Genomic DNA, 19,146 nt, shown 5'->3' on the forward strand with positions numbered 1-19,146 from the left:
TTTTAAAGAGAGGATTGTATATAATCCTAATATGAGAAATCCCAGAATAGGGCTAAGAGCAGCTGGCGGTTTTTCTAAAACTCTTTCCTTCGGGCCTAGCTGCTTAATCTGAACCTTTTGAGGTTTTAACACTCAGATGGTGAAAAGAGCCCCTTTGGAAAAGGGAACCAAATAATTAGTGCCTAGGGAAAAGCCATCCCTCATTTAGACTCAGAGCAGTGTCAGCCTGAGCCACCCACACCTAGACTTTTGGTAAGGGGCCACTATACAGTCCCTAGCATGAAAGAGAGGAAGGGATTCCAAAGAGAAGCCAGGAGATTGTGAAAGGAGGCGTCCTCCACCTAGTAGCCCAAACCCTGAACATCTCTTGGCAGCTCAGAAGCTTCAGCCTTCATATATCTTCATTGTGGTTTTGTTCCATCCCCATGAGAACTCCTCCTTCTAGAAGAGGGGGATCTCTGAGCAACACTGGAGGCGGGTTCTGTGCCAACGGGAAGCGGGGAGGCACAGTGAAGAAAGTGGGGTACTCAGAATGGAGATTTGGAGGTAGGCATTGGAAAAAAAAACACAGCACCTTTTAATTTCCATTTTACTGACGAAGAAACTGACCCCAGAGAGATCAGCTAACTGGCCTAAATTGTCACAGAGGTAGGCACTGTGGCTCAAACCTGTAATCCCAGCGTTTGGGAAGCTGAGGCAGGAGGATCACTTGAGACCAGGAATTCAAGACTAGCCTGGGCAACATAGTGAAACTCTATCTCTACCCAAAAAAAAAAAAAAAAAAAAAAAAAATTTTTTTTTAAATAAACAGGCATGGTGGTGCACGCCTGTAGTCCCAACTGCTCAGAAGGCTGAGGCAGGAGGATTACTTGAGCCCAGGAGTTTGAGGCTTCTCTTAGCCATGCACTCCAACCTGAGTGACAAAGCCAGATCCTGTCTGTAAAACTAAAAATTAAAATTAAATTGTCACACAGCTCATAAGAAGCCAAAATGAGAACTATGTCGGTCTGACTGTAAAATCCTTGATTGCAGAAATCCCATTTTGCCTCTGTGTTTTATTGATCTTGGCCTCCTGATTCTGGCTCTCAGCTGCTCTATAATGGCTCTGCTTTGGTACATGTCACCCTCCTTATCTGAAAACACCTTCTCACAGTCTGTAAGGAGCCCTGGGGCTCTCTCTATGTAATGTAAGAATTTGGCAAATAATAAGAGGCCCTGGAGAATTGGAGCCCAGTATGAAAACTGAAACAGACCCTAACCAATGATCCCCTGTCAGGCACTAGCAGAAGACCATTCTCTGGCCCTCATGGTGCCAAAGGAGCTACCACACATCACCGAGGAAGCACTGATAGGGAATTCCTTTCTTCAGAATGTTTAATTCAACATGCCGGTGCATCTAGGAACAAAGCCACTCTGTGATAAAATTAGCCTTGCTAAACACTGTTGCTAGCAAAATAGCCCCACGGCCCTTTCTAGCCACACTATCTGAAAATAGCTCTGAAAATAATGTCACGAGCAACTTCTATTTGCTTCTTCCCAGGAGAAGGTAAACAAGTAAAATCAAAGGCAGCTGCTCCTGCAGGGCCTCTTCCTGTATTTGTTCCTTCTCTTAGGGACAGCCCATCCCCACCCTATTCCTGCTCTTCCTGTTCTCCTGGTCCTTCCACCAACACCTCTTCTCTCTCAAATTAGATATCAAGGCAACATCAGTCATTCACATTCGTTTGAGTGACTCTTTACATTTTAGTATGAATTAATCTCTTGCAAAATACTGTCCATTTGACAGTTTCCTAGTTGGATCAGTCTTCTCCGGTAACCAAACTAAGGGGCTAGGAACTGGAGAGGACAGAGGAGTTTCTATAGGCCATAACAATTTCTTACCTGAAGAGACTACAGATGCCAAGAATGGAGATCACACTTGTGGGTTTGTGCCACTAGATGGCAATTATGCCCCTTTGCAGCTGGCCATAGGCAACAGACCCACCCCTGCAGCACTGTGGTCTGACTTTGATCTCTCTCTGGTGCAAAGATCTTTGAGAAGCTCATAAACACCCCTTTCATTACAGCAGGCACCTCTTTATCTACTTTTAACTTTATTAGAAATACCTATAAAATCACTCAGGGAAACATTAAAAGAAAAAAGAGAAAACCTTCATGCCACAGTAGACGCTCCATCTGCCCAATCATGTATCTAATATTCAGCAAGCGCCATTGCTCCTCTTTCAGTCATCTTCCGTATGTCATGTGTTCTGAGAAATCTTGTTCCGGGGACTCCTCTTTGGAGCTGCTGTCTCTTCCTGGCCCTTCCCTGAGGAAAATGCTGAGTAGAAAATCCTTCCACGCCTCCTTCTCCACCTGGAAAAGTCCTAGCGCCCAGCCCACTCTTCTGAGAAGAGTTTCTAGAACCCTTCCCAAACCTCATTCTCTACCATCTTGCTAGGCACTTTCAATACAGATATTTGTCACAAACCTGTTAGAGAGTTAGCACGTCATTCCATCGTTATTTGTCCACGTATGTCTTCCTTACTTGATAAAAAGAGTCTGGAGAGCAGGAATAAGCTTTTATTTATTTTATATTTTTATTTTTACTTTTTCTTTCTTTCCTTTTTTCTATATTTTTTGGGTCAGGGTCTCTCACTCTATCGCTCAGGCTGGAATGCATGGTGCAATCTTGGCTTGCTGCAACCTCCACCTCCAGGGCTCAAGCTGTCCTCTTACCTCAGCCTCCTGAGTAGCTGGGACTACAGGCTCTCACCACCATACCCAGTTAGTTTTTTTGATTATCTGTAGAGATGGCGGGCGGGGAGGGTCTCACTATGTTGCCTAGGCTGGTCTCAAACTCCTGGCCCCAAGCAATTCTCCCATCTTGGCCTCCCAAAATGCTGGAAGTATAGTCATGAGCCACCTCGCCTGGCCTATTTATTTATTTCTGACTATCATAGTACCCTGTGCAGTGAGCTGCCAACTACTACCTGGACAGCCAGTAGAGATTGAAGAGAAAAGAACCCTGTTACCTTCTCTAAGAATCCCAGCTCTCCAGAACTAACCCTTGTTCACTCACTGAGCAATTTCACACCCTCTCTTCTACCCTATCCTACGGCCTAAAGGTTGAATCAGTCAGCATCACTGGGTGGGTGGGTGGGTGAGGGATGGGGTGCTATGAGGTGAGTACTTGAGGCGTTATATGTGCAGTTGGGCAGAAATACCTACGTGTGTGGGTTCCTCTTGAGCACTAATCAGTTCCCTTATCTCTACTTGCTTACAAAGGGATGTCAAAGGCCAAGTGGATAAAGACTATTTCCCTTTGTCTCAAAGGCACCTTCCCTTCCAGCTGCAGGAAGACTACATTCATAGAAGGGAATCTGAACTCTGGAGTGTTTTCCATCCACACTGCTGCCTTCAGAGTCTTGCCACTTGAAGTGTGATCCTCAGGCCAGCAGTTATTAGCATCACCTGGGAACCTGTTAGAAATGCAGGATCTCAGGGCCCACCCAGATCCGCTGAATCAGAATCTACATTTTTTTTTTTTTTTACAAAATCCCCAGATGACTCACAAGCACATTAAAGTGTGAGAAGACTGATCTAGAGCCTGCCCTGAAGCCATAATATTTCATGCTGGTTGTGGTGTCTTTGGCAACTCTGGGATGTCCAGTCTGGTCCCGAAAGTCAGGATCTCAATGAGATTAGTGAAACTCTGCAGGCTTTAGGTTCAACAGAAAGCTCATTATTTGGCAATGTTGGGGCATTAAACAGCCCTGATACTTCTTCAAGATATTGGGAGTTAACCATTAATTCTCAACTGGTGAAAACCTGGAACCTAGACTAGGGTGTCTGTCAGGCTACCAGAAATTTCCTTTATATTAATCAGGCCAGGAATCCCTGGAGCCACCTGGAATAGCGTATGGACCAAGTAAAGACAAAAGTAAGGATTTCTCATAGGCTCTGCAGAAGCACTTTACTCTGTGTGGGGTTTTCTTGTTTTTGTTTTTTTTGAGATGGAGTCTCGCTCTGTCACCTAGGCTGGAATGCAGTGGCGCGATCTCGGCTCACTGCAAGCTCCACCTCCTGGGTTCATGCCATTCTCCTGCCTCAGCCTCCCAAATAACTGGGACTACAGGCGCCTGCCACCATGCCCGGCTAAGTTTTTGTATTTTTAGTACAGATGGGGTTTCATTATGTTAGCCAGGATGGTCTCGATCTCTTGACCTCGTGATCTGCCTGCCTAGGCCTCCCAAAGTGCTGGGATTACAGGCATGAGCCACCGTGCCCAGCCGGGGTTTTTTTAATGAATGCATCAGACAAATCTGAGAATCAGTAAGCTACTTGGGGTGGGGGTGGGGGAGTCATGTGACCTGGGGGCCATCTACAACCTTGGCTTACCTAAATGCTACTCATGAAGTCTGAAGAGGCTCCTGAGGTTAAACCATGGTAAACTCCAGAAATCCTTGACAGGGCAGTAGGCCCAGAAAGAATGGCCTGGGCCTGACCTCAGCCACACTCTACTTTCTTTAGAGACAAGGTCTCAGTCTTTCACCCAGGCTGGAGTGCAGTGGCACAATCACGGCTCACTGCAGCCTTGAAATATTGGCCTCAAGTGATCCTCCCCATCTCAGCCTCCCAAGTAGCTGGGATTACAGGCATGTGCCACCATACCCAGCTCATTTGCTTTCTTTACATGTTCTCAAGCCTTCCCGAGGTCAGATAAGTTATGGATCAGAGCAGAGCATGCTCTCAGGAATGATAGGAATACAGTCCACCTGGGAAAGGAGCCCATGTCATTCATGAAACGGTACTGATTGCCCGAGTCTGCACCAAAGTTCATCCCTGGTAGATGAACATCCACAGGGGAAGACAGCAGGTGACAGCTGGGAGTTAGACCACCACAGAGCCAGCTTAATATGAGGGAATCTTCTGAGGCCTAAAAGGGCATTATGTGATGTCCAGGATCCCCTAGTTGGTGCTTGAAAGTAAAGCCAGAACTGGGGCTCAAGAACTCAGAGTCAGAGGATGAGCTCTTGTGCTAATACAGCCCCAAGAAACACAAAGTCAGGCAAAAAATGAGGTGTACTTTCTTAGATTTTGATATAGATTTGAAGGAGAAATGGAAGAAAATGTGATCCAAGGAGACGAGGGTGGAACTGAACTGGACTAAAGACCTATTCTATCTACAAGCTGATGTTACCCTAAGCTGACTCTGATGTCTAAAGAGCTTGTATCATTCAGTTTTCTCTTTTATCTTTCCTTGGTGCACAGGTAGTGACTGCTCATCTCCCATCTCCCTGTTCAGGTCCTGATAGAACCTTTTCTTCCTCTGTCTCGAAACACATTGGCTTTTCCTACCAGAAACTGAAGGGGGCCTCATGTAGAATCTGTCATTGACTCATGAAGTGTCCAGTCAGAAAGTGTTTCCAAATGAATGTGAAGAATGTATGTTGGCCAGGTGTGGTGGTTCATGCCTATAGTCCCAGCATTTTGGGAGGCTGAGACAGGAGGATTGCTTGACCAAGGTGGGCAGATCATCTGTGACCAGGCATTTGAGACCAGCCTGGCCAACATGGTGAAACCCCATCTCTACTAAAAATACAAAAATTAGCTGGACATGGTGGCAGACGCCTGTAATCCCAGCTACTAGGGAGGTTGAGACAGGGGAATTGCTTGAACCTGGGAGGCAGAGGTAGCAGTGAACTGAGATCCTGCCATTGCACTCCAGCCTGGGCAACAAGAGTGAGACTCCCTCTCAAAAGCAAACAAAAAGACCAGCCTGATCAACATAGCAAGACTCTGTCTCTACAAAAATAAAAATAAATAAAATTAGCCAGGTGCAGTGGTGTACACCTGTTCACCAACTACTCAGGAGGCTGAGGCAGGAGGATTGCTTGAGGCCAGGAGTTTGAGGTTGTAGTGGGCTACGATCCACTGCACTCCAGCCTGGGTGACAGAGCAAGACCTCGTCTCAAAGAAAAGAATTTTTTTTGGTTTCCCAATGCATATAAAAGTTATATTTATACTATACTGTAGTCTATTAAGTATGCAATAACATTATGTCTAAAAAATTGGCCCGGCATGGTGACTCACACCTGTAATCCCAGCACTTTGGGAGGCCAAGGCGGGAGGATCACCTGAGGTCAGGAGTTTGAGACGAGCCTGACCAACATGGAGAAACCCCATCTCTACTAAAAGTATGAAATTAGCCAGGTGTGGTTTTATATATATATATAAAATATAACGTTTGTACCTTAATTTAAAAATATCTTATTGCTTAAAAATCCTAACGATCATCTGAGCCTTCAGCAAGTTGTAATTTTTTTTGGCTGGTGAAGGATCTTGCCTCAGTGTTGATAGCTGCTGACTGATCAGGGTGGTGGTTGCTAAAGTTTGGGATGGCTGTGGCAATTTTTTTTTTTTTTTTGAGATGGAGTCTCACTCTGGTCCCCCAGGCTGGAGTGCAATGGCACGATCTTGGCTCACCACAACCTCCGCCTCCTAGGTTCAAGCAATTCTCCTGCCTTAGCCTCCTGAGTAGCTGGGATTACAAGCGCCTGCCACCATGCCTGGCTAATTTTTGTATTTTTAGTAGAGACAGAGTTCCACCATGTTGGCCAGGCTGGTCTCAAACTCCTGACCTCAGGTGATCCACCCGCCGCGGCCTCCCAAAGTGCTGGCATTACAGGGTTGAGCCACCGGGCCTGGCCTACTGTGGCAATTTTTAAAACTAAGGCAACCGTGAAGTTGGATGCATCAATCGACTCTGCCTTTCACAAAAGATCTCTGTAGCATAAGATGCTGTTTGATAACAGTTTACCCACAGAATATTTTTCAGAATTGGAGTCAATCTACTCAAAGCCTGCCACTGCTTTATCAACTGAGATTAAGTAATACTTTAAGTTCTTTGTTATCATTTCAACTATGTTCACAGCATCTTCACCGGATCTCATTTCAAGCCACCACTTTCCTTGTTTATCCATAAGAAGCAATTCCGAACCCATTCAAGTTTGGTCTTGAGACGGTAACTTCTAATTCTAGTTCTAGTTCTCAGGCTCCAATTCCAATTCTACTTCTCTTGCTATTTGCACTGCATCTGCAGTGACTTCCTTCACTGAAGTCTTGAACTCCTTGAACTCATCCATGAGGGTTGAAATCAGTACTTCCAAACTCCTGTTCTTGTTGATATTTTGACCTCCTCTCATGAATCACAAATGTTCTTAATGGCATCTAGAATGGTGAATCCTTTCTATGAGGTTTTCAATTTACTTTTCCCAGATCCACCTGAGGAATCACTAGCTATGGCAGATACAGCCTTGTGAAATATATATTTTAAATAACAAGACACAAAAATCAAAATTATTCTTTGATCCACGGGCTGCAGAATAGATGTATGTTAGCAGGCATGAAAACATTAATCTCCTTTTACATCTCCTCAGAGTTCTTGGGTGACCAGCTACATTGTTGATGACTAGTAATATATTGAAGGGAATGCTTTTGCTTGAGCATTTAATCCCACTGTTTCAACAGTGGGATTAAAATATTCAGTAAACCATTCTGTAAACTGATGTGCCGTCATCTAGGCTGTGTTGTTCCATTTATAGAGCACAGGTAGAGTAGATTTAGCATAATTCTTGAGGATCCTAAGATTTGGGGGATGGTAAGTAAGCATTGGCTTCCACTTAAAGTCACCAGCTGTATTAACCCATAACAAGAGAGTCAACCTGTCCTTTGAAGCTTTGAAGCCAGGTATTGACTTCTTTCTAGCTAGGAAGGTCCTAGATGGCATCGTCTTCCAATAGAAGGCTGTTTTGTCTATATTGAAAATCTGTTGTTTAGTGGAGCCATCTTTATCAATTATGTTAGCTAGATCTTCTGGATAACTTGTTGCAGCTTCTGCATCAGCACATGTTGCTTCACCTTGCACTTTTATGTTACAGAGAGAGTTTCCTTCCGAAAACCTCATGAAACAGCCTCTGCCAGTGTCAAACTTTTCTTCTGCAGGTTCCTCACTCTCTCAGCCTTCATAGAATTGAAGAGAGTTAGGGCCTTGCTCTGGATTAGGTTTTAGCTTAAGGGAATGTTATGGCTGGTTTGATCTTCTATCCAGACCACTCAAACTTTCACCATATCAGCAATAAGACTATTTCAGTTTCTTATCATTAGTGTGTTGCTAGAGTTGGACTTTTAATTTCCTTCAAGAACTTTTCCATTGCATTCACAACTTGGCTGTTTGGTGCAAGAGGCCTAGTTTCTGGCCTATCTCAGCTTTTGACACGTCTTCCTCTCTAAGCTTAATCATTTCTAGCTTTTGATTTAAAGTGAGAGATACATGACTCACTAGAACACCGAGAGGCCATTGTAGGGTGATTAATTACCCAATTTCAACATCATCATGTCTCAGAGAATAGAGAGGCCGGAGGAGAGGGAAAGAGATGGGGGACTGGGCTGTTGGTTGTACAGTCAGAGCACACACAACATTAACTAAGTTCACCATCTTATATGGGTGCAGTTCATGGTGCCCCAAAACAGTCACAATAGTAACATCAAAGGTCAGTTATCGTAGATCACCATAACAGATACAATAATAAAGTTAGAAATATTATGAGAATTACCAAAATGTGACACAAGAATGAAGTGAGTATATGCTATTGGAAAAAATGTGCCAATAGACTTGCTTGACCCGGGGTTGCTACAAACCTTCAATTTGTAAAAATGCAATATACATAGGTGAAATGCAATAAAGTGAATCACAATAAAACAAAGTATGCCTTGTACGTATATATGAATATGTATTGATATAAATATATACATATATACACTACATATTTTGTTTTATTTTTTATTTTTGAGACTGAGTCTCGCTCTGTTGCCCAGGCTGGAGTGCAGTGGCACGATCTCGGCTCACTGCAACCTTCTCCTGCTGGGTTCAAATAATTCTCATGCCTCAGCCTCCTGAGCAGCTGGGATTACAGGTGCATGCCAGCACAACTGGCTAATTTTTGTATTTTTAGTAGAGACGGGGTTTCATCATGTTAGCTAGGATGGTCTTGAACTCCTGATCTCAAGTGATCTGCCCACCTTGGCCTCCCAAAGTGCTGGGATTACAGGCATGAGCCACAGTACCTGGCCCATATTTTTTAAATATATAAAATGTTATGGTAGCAATTTGATAGCATTTTTATATTTATAATATTTGTGAATTCTGTGGTAACTGGTTAATAATAACTATATATGTTATTAAGCTGTTGCCACAAAAATTACCCATAATCCTGTAACCTAAACGCAACTATTTTTATCTCTCTGCTTTTCTGTGTGCCTTAAGGTGGCAAATAAACACATCTGAATATAACCCATGTTGTCCTAGGCCACACCTGTCTGAAATAAAATAGGGTCACAGTAACAGTAAAAATGTTATTTCTCTGACTCTGCTGTCACCTTCAACTCTGGGAAATCTGACCACTCTCAAATACCACCCAACTATTTCTGGGAGTCTCTAAGCAGGGGTGGGGTGGGGTGGTCTCATGTGTTTTCCCAAAGTTTTTTTCAGTTGCAAAGTGGTCTCTATCATCCCTGTACCACTGCCTGTCCTGGCAGCTTCTGTGTTGCCTCCAGCATGTCTCTACACCCAAACTGTAACTCCTTTCCTAACATCTCCACCCACTGGTAACTGCTGAAGCTGCTAGATTTTCTTTATCCATTCCTCTGTTGGACACTTAGGTTGCTTCCAAATATTAGCCATTGTAAACAGTTCTGCAACAAACACAGGAGTGCAGATATCTCTTCAATACCCTGATTTCCTTTATTTTGGGTATATACGTAGCAGTGGGATTGCTGGGTCATATGGTAGCTCAATTTTTAGTTTGTTGAGGAACCTCCAAACTGTTCTCCATAGTGGTTGTATTATTTTACATTTCTGCCAACAGTGTACAAGGATTCCCTTTTAGAAGAGAAATCTTTTTTTTTTTTTTCATGAGATGGAGTTTTGCTCTTGTTGCCCAGGCTAGAGTGCAATGGTGTGATCTCGGCTCACTGCAACCTCCATCTCCCAGGTTCCAGTAATTCTCCTGCCTCAGTCTCTCTATTCGCTGGGATTACAGACGCCCACCACCACACCCGGCTAATTTTTGTATTTTTAGTGGAGATGGGACTTCACCATGTTGGTCAGGCTGGTCTCGAACTCCTGACCTCAGGTGATCTGCCCGTCTTGGCCTTTCAAAGTGCTGGGATTACAGGTGTGAGCCACCGTGCCCGGCCTAGAAGATAGATCTTAATAACCAGCTCAGAAGTCTGGACTTTTCCTAATGGCACCGAGAGATTTTGAAAAATTCTAAGCGTGTGAATGATATGATGACATTGGTATTTTAAAGAAAACTGTTCTGGTATTTGTATTTCAAAAATACAGGAAAGGCCGGGCATGGTGGCTCACACCTGTAATCCCAGCTCTTTGGGAAGCCAAGGAGGGAGAATTGCTTGAGGCCAGGAGTTTCAGACCAGCCTGGGCAATATAGTGAGACCCCTATCTTTACAGAAAAGTTTTAAAAAGTTGCCAGGTATAGTGGCACATGCCTTATGCCCCTAGCTTCTTGGGTGCCTGAGGTGAGAGAATTGCTTGAACCTAGGAGGTCAAGGCTACAGTGATCTGAGGTTGTGCCTCTGCACTCCAGCCTGGGCAACCGAGCAAGACCCTGTCTCAAAAAGAAAAAAATATATAGGAAAGGAAATTTGTAGGAGATAAAAGCAAATATACTTAACTGTATCTAGGTCTTTGGATTTCTTTTGATCTTGTTCCAGGTTGCTTGTTTAAATATAGTTATTGCTAACTCTAGTGAATGAATCATTGAATACAAGTTATTCTTTTTTAAATTTATTTTTATTTTTGAGACAGAGGCTCACTCTGTCACCCAGACTGGAGTGCTGTGGTGTGATCTTGGCTCACTGCAACCTCTACCTCCCAGGTTCAAGTGATTCTTGTGTCTTAGCCTCTTGAGTAGCTGGGATACAGGCGCACACCACCATGCCCAGCTAATTTTTGTATTTTCGGTAGAGATGGGGTTTCGCCACTTTGGCCAGGCTGGTCTCAAACTCCCGATCTCAGTTGATCTACCTGCCTTGGCCTCTCAAAGTGCTGGGATTACAGGTGTGAGCCACTGCACCTGGCCAGAGTACATGTCATTTTGACCATTTAAAATAATTCTATTTTTGATGACAAAAAAAATACGTAACTGACTGGAGAGGCATTCTTTATTACTCAGTTAACCATGTTTTAAGAAGCTCAGCTGCGGCCAGGTGAGGTGGCTAACACCTGTAATCCCAGCACTTTGGGAGGCCGAGGCGGGTGGATCACGAGGTCAGGAGATCAAGACCATACTGGCTAACACGGTGAAATCCCGTCTCTATTAAAATACAAAAAAAAAAGTTAGCCGGGTGTGGTGGCGGGCGCGTGTAGTCCCAGCTACTCAGGAGGCTGAGGCAGGAGAATGGCGTGAACCTGGGAGGTGGAGCTTGCAGCGAACCAAGATCACGCCACTGCACTCCAGCCTGGGTGACAGAGCGAGACTCCGTCTCAAAAAAAAAAAAAAGAAGCTCAGCTGCTAATAACATCAGACTATGTCTAATTTACTATATCTATTGATACATTAAAAGAAATAGCTTCTGGTGACAATAAATTCATCAGAAAGTTTGAAAAGATGGCACGTAATCTGAATCAAACTTTTGGTTAGAAAACCAGGAAATGTGAGATAAACGTGTTTCAAATATGAAAGGTACATAAATTCAGATGACTTAATGAAAACCGTTTTTTTTTCCAGATGTGCCTAATATGTGTGCAACTATTTTTCCTATTTTTTAAAAAAAGTAGTGATCGTTCCTAAAGTGCTTACATTGATGCTAGACTTTTGGTTTGACTTAGTTTGGATTGGTTTAATTTGGTTTGGTGTGGATTGGGTTTTTTTTTTTTGTTTTATGACTTTTTCAAGAATATTATATGAGTAAAGGGAATTTTTACTTTTTATTTTTACTTCCGTATTCAGGTAATTCCCTCTTATGAGTCTTGGTGGGCACAGATTTTGCCTTCCACTAGAGAAGATGGAAGTTCAGATTTTCACTTTCTTAGCCCTTTGTCCTTGGACATGGGAAAGTGTCCTAAGCTCAGTCAAACAAGTGTAAACTCCCTGGACATCTGAAGCAGCGGTTATTATCATAAAGAGCCAGGTATACATTGGTGGCAGTTGAAGGCAGAAGAGGTAGCAATATTGAGTTTTCAGGTCACCCACAGTGGTATCCAGAATTTAAGGCTAGGTAGCAATGTGAGTTGCGGCGGCCAAGGGTTAGTGGCAGCAATGGCTGAGGGTTACTGTCAGCACAAACAGAATCCCCACTGGACTTATTCTGGATATGCTGGGGCTCCCTAGTGACTGCTTTCCTTCCAAGCCTGATTTTGCTGAACTGCCAGGTAGTTATGTGAGTTCCCAATACTCTTGCTTCAAATTTTGCTTCCATTTAAATCAGGCTTGGTCAGTTCTATTGCTTACAAGAACCTTGGCTGATAGAAGTTCACTGCAGGTGGGGCAGAGTGGCTCACGCCTGTAATCCCAGCACTTTGGGAGCCGAGTTGAGTGGATCACCTGAGGTCAGGAATTCGAGACCAGCCTGGCCAACATGGTGAAATCCTGTCTCTACTAAAAATACAAAAATTAACTGAGCATGGTGGCACGCACCTGTAGTCCCAGCTACTCGGGAAGCTGAGGCAGGAGAATTGCTTGAACCTGGGAGGCAGAGGTTGCAGTGAGCAGAGATCGCACCATTGCACTCCAGCCTGGGTGAAAGAGTGAGATGCTGTCTCAAAAAAAAAGAAAAAAAAAGTTTATTGTGAAAAAAATAAAAAATTTAAATATACAGACAAGGCAAAAATAAAATCACTTGTAATCTCATTACTTGGATAGCAACCTTTAACAGTTTTGTTTATACAAAATTTATTTTATGCATCTGTATATATTAAAATACAAGCCAGGCACGGTGGCTCACACCTGTAATCCCAGCACTTTGGGAGGCTGAGATGGGTGGATCACTGGAGGTCAGAAGTTTGAGACCAGCCTGGCCAACGTGGTGAAACCCATCTGTAATAAAAAATACAAAAATTATCTGGGTGTGGTGGTGCATGCCCGTAATCCCAGCTACTCAGGAGGCTGAAGCATGAGAATCACTTGAACCCAGGAGGTGGAGGCTGTAGTGAGCTGAGATTGTACCACTGTAACCCAGCCTCAACAGAGCGAGACCTTGACTCACAAAATAAATAAATAAGAATAGAATAAAATAAATTACACACACACACACACACATACATACGTAATTAGTACTTTCAGATGTAAGCAGCAGAAAACCCAGCTCACATTGTCTATAACACAGCTGCCGTTCTTGGCATCCTGAACTTTAACCTTACCGAGGCCTTGTATACCTCAGAGTACAGACTGACATCCTGGCCACTCTTAACGATCCTGGCTTGCCTGCCCCTACTTTAGTTTACCAATGTCATTTCATAGAGCCATGAGGTCCTGCACTCCACTGATCACAGTGACTTCCTCCTGACTGAATGTGGCATCAGCAGCTGCCTGCAAAGCTCCAGGCTTTGAGGACCACCATAGGCCCATCCACAGGAGGACCCTGACGAGCTCCAGAAGAGCTTCACGATGGCAAATGCTTCCTGGGTCACACCATCTGGATCGATGACACATCCACTCGGGTCTCTTCCCTGGTCTCTGTGCACCCCATTCTGCCTAAATCTAGGAGTTTCTCTTGGATCTTGCTTCTCATACTTGCCCTTTCTTGGGCCTGACATCTATGGTTGTCTTGAAATCTGGTCTCAGACCACCTTTAGTTCCACTCTTAATTCATGGGCTTTTCTATCTGTAATTGTTCCATCTGTAATTGTTCCATTCCCCAACCTCAGCCAGCTCCTGACATGGTGTTTCAGGTCCCACTGCTGGACTCATGTCAAGGTCCTTGGTCCCTAAGTCTGGTGCCAAGAATTAGGTCAAAGTGCTATTTCTCCTTATACCAATGGGTATAATGCTGACTAGTCTAGAAAAAAAGAGGATCAGAAAAATAATGAAAATCTGGGTATTATATTTACAGGGGCAATCTGGGAGAATAATAACCAACTTTTTACTTTTCTCTTTGTAGTTTTCTATATTAAAACATATTTTTAGGCTGGGCATGGTAGCTTACGCCTGTAATCCCAGCACTTTGGGAGGCCAAGGTGGGTGGATTACTTGAGGTCAGGAGTTTGAGACCAGCCTGGCCAACATGGTGAAACCCCTTCTCTACCAAAAATACAAAAAGTAAGCTGGGTGTGGTTGCGCATGCCTATAGTCCCAGCTGCTAGGGAGGCTGAGGCATGAGAATCGCTTGAACCCTAGGAGACCAAGGCTGCAGTGAGCTGAGATCACGCCACTGCACTCCAGCCTGAGTGACAGAATGAGACTTCTTCTCAAATATATACATATATGTGTGTGTATATATAGATAGATAGATAGAGAGAGAGAGATAATTTTGATCACATGTAATCCATTGACAACTAAGCAGGGCTTATCTATATTAATAAATCCATATAGCATGATAATTTTTAAGTATAATTTAAACCTAACTGACCATGGACCATGATGGGTTTTTTGTTGTTGTTGTTGTTGAGATGGAGGCTCACTCTGTTGCCCAGGCTGGAGTGCAGTGGTGACGATCTCGGCTCACTGCAACTTCCACCTCCCAGGTTCAAGCGTTTCTCCTGCCTCAGCCTCCCAAGTAGCTGGGACTACAGGTGTGTGCCACCATGCCCAGCTAATTTTTTGTATTTTTAGTAAAGATGGGGTTTCACCATGTTAGCCAGGATGGTCTTCATCTGCTGACCTCGTGATCCACCCGCCTCGGCCTTCCAAAGTGCTGGGATTACAGGCGTGAGCTACCACGCCTGGCCGACCATGGGGTTTTTTGTTTTGTTTTACCCCTTTAAGGGAGTGGCATGAATTTTTCTCATGGGTACAAGAGAAAAAGAAAGATTGATAGGTCAAAAAGTCTGTCACTTGTTGGGTGCTCCTAATTGCAGAGACCCAAAGCGAGGGGCCCCTTAGTTTTAGCTGGGTCTTTAATGATTTTAACTACATAAAGATGCATCATCTCTCCTCCCGCTACGCAGCTAGGGACCTTGAGTTTGGGTTGGGGAACCAAAGGCAGAGGAAGAAGGGAATCAGAATATGCAATATCTAATAGCTGTATAAACCTCCACTTCACCCCAAGTCTTTGGTGAACTCTACTGCATACGCAAATGTCTCATGGGAGATTTGGGAAGGTGGGAAAGGGAAGGAAGATATCACGAAAAAAACTCACACACACACAAAAAGAGAGATTTAGACTCCCTATAGGGTAGGACAGAGGAGCACAGGAAAGAAAGAGCTGCCAAAAGTGAGATGCAAATGAAACATCAGCAGTCAGAACTGGAGTGAAGTGCCCATGACAGCAGAGGTGCCTGGTCCCTCCCTCTCAGAATGGCAGAGGGCTGGGCCATCTCCTTAGAATGCAGGTGGATGAGAGGAAGCAGCCAGATGTTTCTTATTATCTTTTTTTTTTTTTTTTCCAGACACAGTCTCACTCTGTCACACTGGCTGAGTGCAGTGGTGCACTCTCGACTCACTGCAATCTCCACCTCTTGAGTTCAAGCGATTCTCCAGCCTTAGCCTCCCAAGTGATGGAAATACAGGTACCTGCCACCATGCCTGGCTAATTTTTTTGTATTTTTAATAGAGATGGGATTTCACCATGTTGCCCAGGCTGGTCTCGAACTCCTGACCTCGAGTGATCCACCTGCCTCGGCCTCCCAAAATGCTGGAATTACAGGCGTGAATCACTGTGCCTGGCCTGTTTCTTAAATCTTGAAGGACAAATTCACTTCTCCTGACAGCTGGGTTTAGGTATGATTTCACCTTTTACAATCTACTTAATTTTTGCAGGAGCCTGTCATTATCCCTATCTGCATTTTGCTGCAGCAGGGGGAATCACCTACCCAACAGAGAGAAACACGATTAAGGAATTAACCTATCATGCAGACCTGACTTCTTGAGCATTATTTATTGGTCATCAGGGGCCCATTAACACTAAGGCCAAATGATGTCACCGAAGAAATCTGCATATTTAAGTAGTGCAAGTAGCTAAAACAAGCCTATCTACCTGTGACATCCAAAAAGAGAAAATAAGAGTGTGCACATCTAACTTTAGAGGTGAATGAAAGCAAGCATCTATTAGTAAATGCGTCATACAAAAGGAATGAATTAATAAGTTAATGAATAATCCACCTTTAAGAAAATCCTTTCCAAGAAGAGAACGTTTTTCTTTTAAGTGTTTCTTTCTTTTCCTAATTAAAAAAAATCTGCTTTTCTGACCTGATCTACTCTTCAAATTCTGATCATATCAAATTGCATTTTAACGGCTTACCCCATATGGTCTCATAGGTCCTGAGTCAGATGCCAAGGACAGGAGTTAGTCTCTCAGCTGGATTTAATGCAGAAATCAAAGACTTCTTGTTTCCTATGACTTCCTGCCTGCCCTGGCACTCTCAGCTGTAGGTATGGATATCCCTAATCCACGTGTTTAGGGTCATCCTGTTTCTGAGCTGATCTTGACCAAGGCAGATATTCTTGACCTACCAGTGGGTGCGGCCAACACATAATCTTAAAATTTGTATGAGTCTTAGGTGGGCCTAGGCAACAAGTGTCCACTATGCTACTGCATACCCCAACATACCTCATTTGTCCATCTATATTGACCCCTTCTTTCTTGCCCAGAGTTCTGCCCTGAATTCTGGTCCATTTGGTCAGAGCTCCAACTCTTGACCTGGATCTTAGCAGCCCTTTCCCAATGTTTCCCCTGCACCTCCATACTCAGGCTAGGCAAGGATTTGAATGAACAGAACTTTGAAAGTTATGCTTCTATGTCTTCCTGACTTTAATACTAGCATTGCCGGGAAACAGTTCCCATCTAACAGAGTGACCTCCCTTAAGTATCAACATGGAAATGAGCCAACAGTCTTAAAATGATACCCCTGTTTATCTAGGCATATGTGGTGTGTGTGCAGCTAATATCAATCTGGTGGGCATACAGATGCAGAGTCAGGTGCTTGCCATCTGTAGTAATGGCTTAGTGTGAGACCATCTGTTCATTCTTGGCAGGTGTGGTGGCCCAGTCTCTACTCTTGGGAAAAGATGGAAAGAGCTAGACCTTACTTAATTGAGCTGCAGTTCAAGGGAGGTCTTCAGTTCTTAGAGGTTACTGATTGCCAGGCAGGAAAACTCAAATAGGTGCCTGCTTCTATCGACTGGTTCAACACAGGGTAGGGGAGAAAACGAAAATAGCTTTTTAAACTATGAGTTGCCATGAACTAGTGATTTTAAAATCAATTTAAAGGAACTTTACAAACATGTTTCAATAAAATAAAATGAATAGAATAGAATACAATGGAATGAATTAAAGTATATTGAATGTAGTAAGGTGAACTATGTTCCATAAAACTTTTGCTTTGGTTACACATGCCTGTATATGCACCAGCTATCTCTGAGATGATATGTTAGGAACAAGGGCAACTTAGTTTGAAGTTCTTGTCATATGCAAAAGATAAAAATGTAAGCAACAGAAAAATACCTCAGATAAATATAATGGAAAAAGGTCCAATACTCAAAATAAATTCTACAAGAAAACTACAATTGTACAAAGATAGATATGTTGTTTATTACAAAACTGTGATAGCACAAAATTGGAAATGATTTAAATGTCTATTAATGATAAATAAACTACACTACACACCTACTTTGAACAATTATACAGCTGTTAAAACGAATGAGGAAGATCTATATGTACCAACATGAAAAGATATTTAAGATGTGTCATTTGATGAGAAAGCAACACTTTGGGAGGCTGAGGCAGGCAGATCACTTGAGATCAGGAGTTCGAGATCAGCCTGGCCAACATGGCAAAACTGCGTCTCTACTAAAAATGCAAAAATTAGCCAGCATGGTGCGTCTGTAACCTCAGTTACTTGGGAAGCTCAGGCACGAGAATCGCTTGAACCCAGGAGGTGGAGTTTGCAGTGAGCCAAGATTGCGCCACTGCACTCCAGCCTGGGCGTCAGAGTGAGACTCTGTTTCTATTTTTAAATAAATACATTTAAAAACATAGGCCATAGGCCAGTACAGTGACTCACACCTATAATCTCAGAGTTTTGGAAAGTTAAGGTGAGAGGATGGCTTGAGGACAGGAGTTTGAGACCAGCCTGGGCAACATAGCAAGACCCCAATCTTTACAAAAGAAAAAAGAAAAAAAAAGAAGGTATACACATATTTAATAGACACTTAGAACCTTTGGGCAAGTGGACAATGGCTATGATTAAATAGTTCATGTAAGAAATACAGGCCAGGCGCAGTGGCTCATGCCTGTAATTCTAGCACTTTGAGAGGCCGAGGCGGCTGGATCACCTGAGGTCAGGAGTTTGAGACCAGCCAGGCTAACATGGGGAAATCCCATCTCTACTAAAAATACAAAAATCAGCTAGGTATGGTGGCACGTGCCTGTAATCCCAGCTGCTCAGGAGGCTGGGGCAGGAGAATTGCTTGAACTTGGGAGGCAGAGGTTGCAGTGAGCTGAGATGGCACCACTGTACTCCAGCCTGGCAACAGAGTGAGACTCTGTCTCAAAAAAAAAAAAAAAAGAAAGAAAGAAATATAGACCATAATCCAACATTTAGAACATTCATTGAACATCTCTAATGCAAAAATTAAATATTCTAGCAGGGATTTTTCCCAACATGCTTTCTTGTATACCTGCATTGTGCTACTGCAACTGGCTGTATTCCCAACTAGGCTATGGCCTTGTGAGTGGAGAAACTGTTCTGGTGTCTCCTGTGTTCACAGCTTTCTCTCTGGAGTCTAGCATTTCTCCTGGTTCTCATGAGCATTCATAATGGCCTGTAGTTATAGTGCTTCCTACATTCCAGGAACAGTTCTAGGCACTTAACTTATTTTTTGCAACATGCTTACCATAATGTTGCCATTTTAGACATAGTCTACTGAGACACAAAGAAAGCAAGGAACATGGCCAGGCGCAGTGGCTCACGCCTGTAATCCCAGC

This window comes from Macaca mulatta, chromosome 2, assembly GCF_049350105.2.
Source record: "Macaca mulatta isolate MMU2019108-1 chromosome 2, T2T-MMU8v2.0, whole genome shotgun sequence".
NCBI classification, from domain to species: Eukaryota; Metazoa; Chordata; class Mammalia; order Primates; family Cercopithecidae; genus Macaca; species Macaca mulatta.